Source organism: Numida meleagris, chromosome 18 (genome assembly GCF_002078875.1).
Source record: "Numida meleagris isolate 19003 breed g44 Domestic line chromosome 18, NumMel1.0, whole genome shotgun sequence".
NCBI classification, from domain to species: Eukaryota; Metazoa; Chordata; class Aves; order Galliformes; family Numididae; genus Numida; species Numida meleagris.
Genome location: NC_034426.1, coordinates 4,801,231 through 4,810,172, shown reverse-complemented (window position 1 = coordinate 4,810,172; position 8,942 = coordinate 4,801,231). Strand labels below are relative to the sequence as shown.

General features: G+C 50.9%; 1 long non-coding RNA gene across 1 annotated transcript; it reads right to left on the bottom strand.

Moving 5' to 3' along the window:
* Window positions 3,237–8,686, bottom strand: LOC110407878. Its single transcript, XR_002444063.1, has 3 exons — window positions 8,474–8,686; window positions 3,491–3,657; window positions 3,237–3,348 (listed from the first exon to the last, which is right to left on the bottom strand). It is a non-coding gene; the product is annotated as an uncharacterized LOC110407878 (long non-coding RNA).

The window sequence follows — 8,942 nt, the reverse complement described above, 5'->3', positions numbered from 1 at the left end:
AATCTGCCCCTGGCAAAGGCAGAAAGATGGAGTTGTAGGATTCAGTCAGATGTGATGGCTTTGCTGGGAAGAGTTCAGCATCTCCAGAATGCCTGAAGCTCCGGGGCAGTCACCACTGGGCTTTAGCCAAGAGAAAGCCAGAAGTGCCTGGGGGGTAAAGCGCCTGGGTCAAGGACCTTGCTATGGAATTTCCATGTGTTTTCCAGGGATTTCCTGGCCCTTTCCAGGATTCTGCTGTCACTTCTCATCAATTCCAGGCTCTCCAGCTGTCTTCCAAACAATTGGCTGCGGACACTGGGTAACAGCATCAGCAAATTGCTGGGTGGTTTGCGCTGGGAAACATCGCGGCACCTGGGCCACCGTTAGTAAATGGAAAAGGAAGCCTGGGTCTGCAGGGAGCCCCGTGATTCTGCAGCTCTGTGCCCAGCACCCATCTCAGCCTTCCCATCCTTTCCAACAGCACCACCCAAAGAAGGCCAAATTTTGTTAGTTCATGGATTTAAAGGTCACAAAAGACCATCTTGGCTGACCCTGTGTGACGTGGAGCAGCAAATGTCACCCAATTATCCATCTGCTGTGCCTCCATGTCAAGACCAATAATGCATTTCTCTTGGCTGTGATGGAAGACAAGATGCAAGAGATTGCTCATGGCTTTGTTCACGGTTTTCCCCATAGACACCTGCTGAAGATTTTGCTTCTGAGGGTCTCTGCATTTCTGGGGCCAAAACCTACCTGGAGCCAGGTTGGACGAAATGATCTTAGTGGTCTTTTTCAACCTTTGTGATTCTATGATTCTATGACAGTCAATGAGTCCTTTGGTGGCAACCCAAGGAAGACAGAGCCGCGTGGCCATGCAGGAAGAATCATGGCTCCTCGTTCCCTGCCCATCAGCTGCTTTATGGCTTTTTTGTTGTCAGTTTTTGCTAGGAGCCCAAAGGAAGATCTGTTCCATTGGATAGGTGGGAGAGAGCAGCTCAGCCTCGAGGGTTTCAATGGATGCAGTGGGAATGGGAACAAGGGCATTGCCACCATGATCCCACACAAAGGGGTCAATATGCTGAACCTCAGTCCCTCAAAGCCCCCTAAGGAAATGCTTCATCCACCTGTGCCTCAGTTTACCCTGACATCCTGCCCCCATGTGCCGTGATACTTTGCTCTCTCTGCCCTTATAAGGATCCCAATTTGGGCTCCCCGTCCGATGGGTGCCCCACGGAGAGTAATTGGAGGCAGCATAGATCACAATAACAGCTGCAAATCCAATTACCCGAGGGTTAAGCACTCGGCTGATGAAAACCAGGGGTTAAAAGTGCTGAGCCAGCAAAAGCTCAGCGCCAATCGATGCCATGTAAATAATACTGCTTGTTCCTGGGAGCCCGATCCTTTCTGTTCCGGTGGTGAAATCCATTTAGCCCGGCAGGACCTCACTTGGTTTCTGGCTCTGTGTGGGCTCAAAACCATTTAAACACCGAGGCAGTGCAATGGGGAATCAGCATGTTCCCGTAAAATCTCCACTCCAGCGAAGTGCCAAACGCTGTTACTTCACTACATTCAGCGCAGCAAACGCTGCTGGATCAATAAACAGGGGGCGAATGGCTGCTGAAAAATCCTTCAGCAGTATGGGGATGGCTCCTGACTGCTCCCAATTGATCCCTGGCTGTGCCCATGTCGGTGGTGTTCTGATCCCAAATGATGAGTGTTTTCAGATGGGTGCGTGAAGGCAGTTCAGGGTATGGAGCTGAATGGTGCCCAGAGTGGAGAGGAGCTGGGGCTGCTCCGTCTAATCCGAATCCTTCCCAATAACCAGGATGTGCTTGCCCTGAATCACCCCAATTCATTCCCAGTTCACCCAGTCACTCATGGCTGAAACACTGGGGCATTCTGGACAGAAAAAAACGCATTCAGAAATGAACATATTTCCTTTTGACATATTTTCTTGGCTTACAGTGGACCTCTTCGACCTTTTGATCTGAACTTTCTTCACCCTTGACATGTCCTTTGATGGCATTTATTTGGGTTTTGCCTTAAAAAGCTGTAAATTGGCCCAAGCCCTTTTGATTTTGACTGAAAGGGTGCAGGAGCACAGATGATATCTCTGAGAAGTGATTTTGTTTTTCCCAAACTGCTCCAGAACTGGGAAGCAGAAAAACCCCAAATAAATCTGTCGTTGGCACAGTAATGAAGGAGACACTGAACGTGCAAGATGCAGCCCTGGCTCAACCCTCCCGACACCTGGAGGTGCCAAAATGCCCCCAGTAAAGGCTGGAGGGGAGCAGGAGCATGGGGACCCATCGTGCTGGGCAGAGGAAGGCTGGTGGAGCCTCCCAGCACCCACCTGAGTCACTCCAGCACAGGAATGGTGTTTTCTGGGGGGAGATTCCAGTGATTCAGACTTGGCACGGGGATAACCATCTGCCTCGGCATAATGGGAAATAACACTGCTGTTGATTTCTCCTTCTTCCTCCTGGAAAGATGGAGCCTTTGGGGAGCTTTTAACTAGCAAGCTTACTTCTGCTGAGATGTTTCCCTAGAGCATTCTCCTGGTTTTTGGCTTGCATGAGCAACCAGCACAGCCCAGGCTGTGGTGGTTCCCTCTGCACCAGGCTGGTCTGCAGGGATGGGAGCAAGGCTGGGCAGCCTAGCTGCTCTGCAGGGGTTTCTAAGAGGAATGATGGGGACTTAATTCCCCTTTCCATTTAGTGGGCATGGTGGGGGTGGTTTGATGGTTGGACTAGCTGATCTTAGAAGTCTTTTCCAGCCTTAATGGTTCTGTGATTCAAAGCCTGGCTGGGGCAGGACCCCATGGCTCCAGCCCAGCTGGTACCTGGGGCTGGGGGTCCCAAATCACGTAGGCAGCCCCAACCATTTTTCTTTCTTCTTTTCCCTCTCCTCCCCTCCCTTCCCCCTTTCCCACCGTTCCCAGCACTGTGTGATCTATTGTAAGATAACAGCTCCAATTGCTCCAAATTGCTTATTGAGGACTCGGTGGTAAATCAATGATTTTAAATGGGATCACAGAATAGCAATCCTAACAACAGCAGAATAATAGTAAAAAAATAAATGGAGCTGGCCAGCAGAAAGGGGAGGAGGAGTGGCCAGGCTGCTTCATTCATTGCCTGCTGCTGGTGTGGGCTGCAGGGAAGGGGCTATCGAGGAACATGAATTATCAGGTCCTCAAATAGCCATTTTCTTGCTTTTAAGAGCTCGGGTTCTCCGAGTTCTCTCTCTGGAATTGAGAGCAGCAACGCTGTCACTAAGCAACGTCCCAAGTTTTGAGGACTCAGGAGGAGGTGAGGGGGATTTTTGTCTTTCTACTCCTGGAACCTTCAGTTCTGCTTGGTCCTGAACTCACTGCGTAAGCGCAAGACAAAAAGAAGATGCAAACAAAAGCACCATTAGAAACATCAGGGAGTGGATGAACGAACACTCTTCCCTCCACATTTTTATCTCCTCCTTGATTAATGCATTTCATTTGCTGCATTAGCAACTATACCTTCATCTGCAAGGTGAGGGGTGGCCTCAGCACAGCCAAATGGAGATGTGATGGATGGAGGGGTGCAGGGATGGGGAGAGAGCTGAGCTTTGCATAGCCATGATGCTGGCCACAAGATCCCATGGGGAGGAAAATGCATCCATTTGGTGGGTATCACAGCAATGGGGCTGGAAAGAGACGGAAGAAATCATGGGACAAATTTTCTGCTGCACTCTGCAGTCATTTCCTGCCTCTCCCATGCAACCCGACATGGCCATAGCAGCATCCCTGGAAAAGGGTCAGCTGGGTCTGGCACATCAAATCCCAAAAGCAGGAACTGGAGAAGGTGTTGAGAGTCCTGGGGCTGTGTAATTAACTCCACTCAGCTGCGGGGGGGGGTTAAGGAAAAGCACTGGAGGAAACAATGAGTCCCACATGGGCATGGGGGGCAGGGGTGGATCAGGCTTCACCCAAAGGAAGGGAGAAACTGGGCAGCTAAGCACTGCCCATGACTGTTGTGAGATGGCTAAAGAACGTTCCCAACAATGGCCACAGGCATTGCATTATAACCATATAAATAACCACGGGGTTATTTAGGAGGCAAGGCCTTGCCCGTAACGCACAAAGCACAATTAGCTATATTTAAAGGCTCTCTGCAGGGCTGGATTCAGCAAACGCACCCCACCCTGAAGAGCAAAGCTCAACTTCCAGCAGGTCCCTGTCTCGCTGACTCCTGATGAAGCATATGCCTCGCTGCGGCGCTTATTCTGCGCTTGATTTATTGACTGATTTATTTAAAAATGTAACGTAGCACTGCTGACAGCTCAGGCTTCAGAGACCTGTCCAAGAATAATTTTTATGAACAGAGACGGAGGCAAAATCTAACTGGGTTATAAACTGACATGATAAAGCCGTCAGCTTGGCGGTGCTCAGCGTGGGCATCTCCTGCCTCCCCGTGCGGGATCTCAGCCTGCACTGGGGTTTCCACCTCTCCAGAGAGGTTTACCCCTTTTTGGAGCCTTGGAGAGGGGAATGGAGACCAAGAGAAATAGATTTGGGAGCATCCTTGCATGGTGCTGTGCCCACCCCAAACCCAATTCCCGTCCCAAAGAGAGGCATGGGGTGGGGAGTTTGAAGGACCTGCAAACAACAGGGGTCATAACAAGGCTGGGGGCTTTGCTGGTGTGACTGGGCTGGGTGAAAGGGGCTCTTTGCAAAACCAGTGCCAGCTGAGTCCCTCTGAATCACAAGGGGAAAAGCTTCATCCACAGTGCCCTGAGCTGCTGCTGAGGCCAGGGACAAAATTAGCAAAGCCACTTCTCACTTTGCTGCTCTTCTTGTCTGTAAATACTTGGAGATAGCAGCCCTAAAAGTACCGTAGAGAGAAGGCAGCAGCAAAATTACATCAAGCCTAGGGGCTTAAACTGATTGAAGGATACATTTTCCGAGCTGATACAGTGAAAGCAGCAGCAAAGCCCTGGTGCGCTGAGCAGCCTGTGCGGTTTGATCATTTTTTGTCCTCCTAACTGGCCAGAGAGCTGGGAAAAGCCCCGAGAATGTTTTGGAAACATGCTCACGAGGAGGAGTGCAGCTGCCAGGGGTTTGGGGAATGCGTTGGCCAGAGGCAGAAGTCTGCAGTTTTCCATGCAAACAATTGGATAAAATAGGGGAAGCGTGGTCCTGTCCCACTGCAGGGTTTATACACCAAGTTGTGCAAGGGATTGGTGGTCTGTTGGGACAGAAAGGGACAGGGACAAAGCAGCTGCCCCAGCAAGGCACAGCTCCAGTATCAAAGAATGGCTTTAGGTTGGAAGAGACCTTAGAGATCACCTAGTTCCACCTCTGTCATTGATAAAGACGCTGAAGAGCGCTGGTCCCAAGATGGACCCCTGAGGGACACCACTCATCACTGCCTCCAGTGGACATAGAGCCATTGCCCACAGCTCTCCAACCAGCCACCATCCAGCCAATTCCTTATCCACCAACTAGTCTGCCCTTCAAATCCATCTCTCTCCAATTCAGAGATAAGGACGTGGTGCAGGACCACGTCAAAGGCCTTGCACAAATCCAGGGAGATGCCCTTCCTTTCTCCACCAATGCCATCACTCCATCATAGAAGACCACCAGATGGGTCAGGCAATATCAGTGTGACCTTAAATAAACACAAGCCTCCTGCACCCCTCTGCTCTGACAACTTTCAGCCCTCCTGCCCCACTGTGAGCCAAGGTGGGGGCTGTGTGCTCTGACCTCCTCGGCACCTCCGATCAGTGTTACCAATGGTTTTCTGCCCGACCCTCAGGGGATCACTGACCCATCCTGCACCCGCGCTGACACCGATAATCAATGACAGTGGCTGCATGCTCGCTGGGAGCAGGGAGGATGAAATGCAGCGAGGGGTGGAGGCTTGCTGCACACCGATGGGGCAATTTCCCGGCCGAGGGGAATAAATGTGCCAAAAGGATCGTTAAGGATCTTTGCTCACCCTGTCGAACCTCCTGGCTGCTCTGCAGGGGCTGGAATGGCACGGAGCAAGGGGTGTGTGACCCCAAACCTAAAGCTGTGAGCGGCTGTGTCACACAGCCTGCAGACCTCCCCACTCCTCCGAGCGCAGAGATCGCAACGTCAAAGGCACTCAGCATCCATGGTGGCCTCCAGGGACCGCAGCAGGAGGGAGGACACGGTGTCACATCACACATTTGCTCACCATCTCCCTCCAAAAGCGCTGCTGCTTGCTTATCTTCCCAGAGACAGAGCGAGGGGGTGTTGTGCCCAGCTCTGATCAATGGGTTGGGGACAGAGCACAGATAAAAGCACCCTGGTTCTGCTCACCCCATCACTCCTGAACAGAGGCAAGAAAAGAGCAAAGGTAAAGGGCAGCACCAATTTTGGCAGTGGGGAGGGATTTCAAACATTATTACTGTGTGTCTATCTATATGGTGGTGTCACCTTCCAGGATGAGGACGCGGAAAGGGAGCCCAGACCTGGCACCAGGATGGTGCTGAACGGGGCAGCACAGGGACCTTGGGGCCATGAACTAACAACGCCTGCAGCCCAATTGTGTGCACGGTGCTAGCAAGATGCTGCCACAGTGCCCAGGAGGGCTGTGAGAGTCTGGGAGGAAAATAAAGTTATGTTGGTCTTCACTAAGTAGCACAGAGCTGGCAACACACTAATATAAATGCTGATTTAAGTTTGATGAAAGCCAGGAAGAGTTCTTCCAGAACGTATTAATTAGCTTGATGATGAGGTATTTGCAAAATGAAAATGCAAAGCAGCAGCCATGGGGAGGAAAGGTATGGGGGGGAGGGAGAGCCCTGGCTGTGCTCCTGCTGTGCTGCTCCCACTGACTGCCCCAGGGTTGGGCAAGGGACATTGCTGTCAGCACTTATAACTGTCCTCAGTGATGCTCTAGGAAGCCTGGGATGCTCTGGGGTCACCCCATGGTGCCCAGCACTGAAGCCAATAGGTGTTGATGCCATCACACCCAGTTCCCCACCTGGGACTATGAGAGCCTCCCAGCCCCACTGTCCCATCTGCAGCAATAAATACTTGGCCATAGCCAAGCTGTCACAGCTCCAGGCTGAAGTGTGGAGAAAAAGACCCTGAAGCCACTTCCCTTGATCTGTCAAAGGCAGAACTGTAGCTGGTGGGCACTCATCACTATTCAGCACTTCGTCCTCACGCACCTGCCTCTACTCCTCTCCCTTTGTAGAGCAGAGATGCAGGTTTGCTCTGGGAGGGCTGGGACCAGGTCCCCAAAGGAACAAGAAGCAATGATAAAACAGCACAGGTGGCTTTCAGCATTTTTTTAGGGAGTGAAGTGCTGGAGGGGACAAACCCCAGCTGCCAGCTGGGCTCGCTGCAGTGATGCTGCCTGGGCAAAAAGGAGCTCTGTGCAAACCAGAGCGGTCAGCTGGATGGGTTTGGGGCAGACACGACCAAGTTTGTTCTTTTTTTTTCCTCCAAAAGCCTCAGGATTTAGGCACCCAGATTTATAGAGACTCGATCAATGCACAAAATGGGGAGAAAGAAATAGAACTGGGAGCTCACAGCTAGAGAAGTGCTAGAAATGAGAGTATCCTTTGCACCAAAACTGCCCCAGACTCAGACTTTGCCTTCCTCTTCTTTTCCTGCACAGGAATTGAAAGAAAAGCTAATGTTCCCAGCTGACACCCTCTTGGAAGGCTGTAGGTTAAAAATATCTTCCTGAAGGGAGATAAAAAAAATCCCTACTGATAAGAAAAAACAAGGGAATGCAAACTGAGCCCTTCTACAAACCATCAAGCCTCCCATCCCGTCGTCAAAGCATCAAGGACACCTTTCCATTCCCCCAACAAATCCTTACACTTTGTGGCTTTCTTGTGATGTTTCCCCTGTGCAATTCATGCCTATTCCCCCACCACTCTGTCTTTTTCCTTTTCCCCCCTTCCTCATTTTCAAGCAATCCCCACAAAAGCAGAGCTTCCACTCCCAGCTACCCCATGCTCATTGTGTATGGGGAAAAACCAACTCAGGGGCTTTGGCTGTCAGCAGAGCTTTAGAGAAAATAAAGATAAAAGTGCTAAAAAATACACATGAAAGTACTGCATGGGATGGTTAGATTTGGAGATGTGAAGAGCTCCAAGATGAATATGAACGCTTGAATTCTGTTCTCCTGGGGTAGGGAAGCCAGGCTTTGTTTATAAGGTCTGGGAGATGCAGGGCAGCTCTTGGTTGGCCCCATCCTCTCCTCACTGCTTATCATAGACTCATTAAGCTTGGAAAGACCAATAGGATCATCCATTCCAACCATCCACCCATGCCTGTGACCACTCTAAACCACATCCCTCAGTGCCACATGTACTCATTTCTCAAACACGTCCAGGGACAGTGACTCCACCACCTCCCCAGGCAAGCTGTGCCAATGCACTGCCTCTTGGTGAGCAGGGGGTTAACACACAGCCAATCTCAGCAGAACATCCATGTGAGATCTGGGATATCCTCCATCACCAAATGGCCACAAACCTCCATGTCCTGATGTCCCTCATATCAGCACCGATGTCCTGGACCTGAGAAGGGCCACGGTGAAGCACCAAGCCCTCTGCCCTTTCGTCCTGCTTCACCCAAGTCACATCCTGGAGAGGTTCAAAAAGGAACAGCCAAACATCCCCAAACAGCACAGGCCCTCTTTGAAGGGAAAGACGTTGATTCAAAGTGACTGCTCCTTTGGAAATTTCCTCCTGCTGAAGAAGAAAAATGAACAAAACCTCATTTCTTCAGGAAAAACAAAAGGAAAAAAAAAAATCCCCCCCAGAACATGGAAACAAAGCTCAGATCAGCATCGAGCCCCGTAATGGGAGCAGACACCATCCTGCCACGCCTGCACTGACCGCAGACAAATTGTTCCGGGTCAGTGAGAAACAACACAGGCATCACTGGAGGAGCGACGGAGCACAGCAATTCACGTTGGCATTGTTAATTAAGACCTTCACCC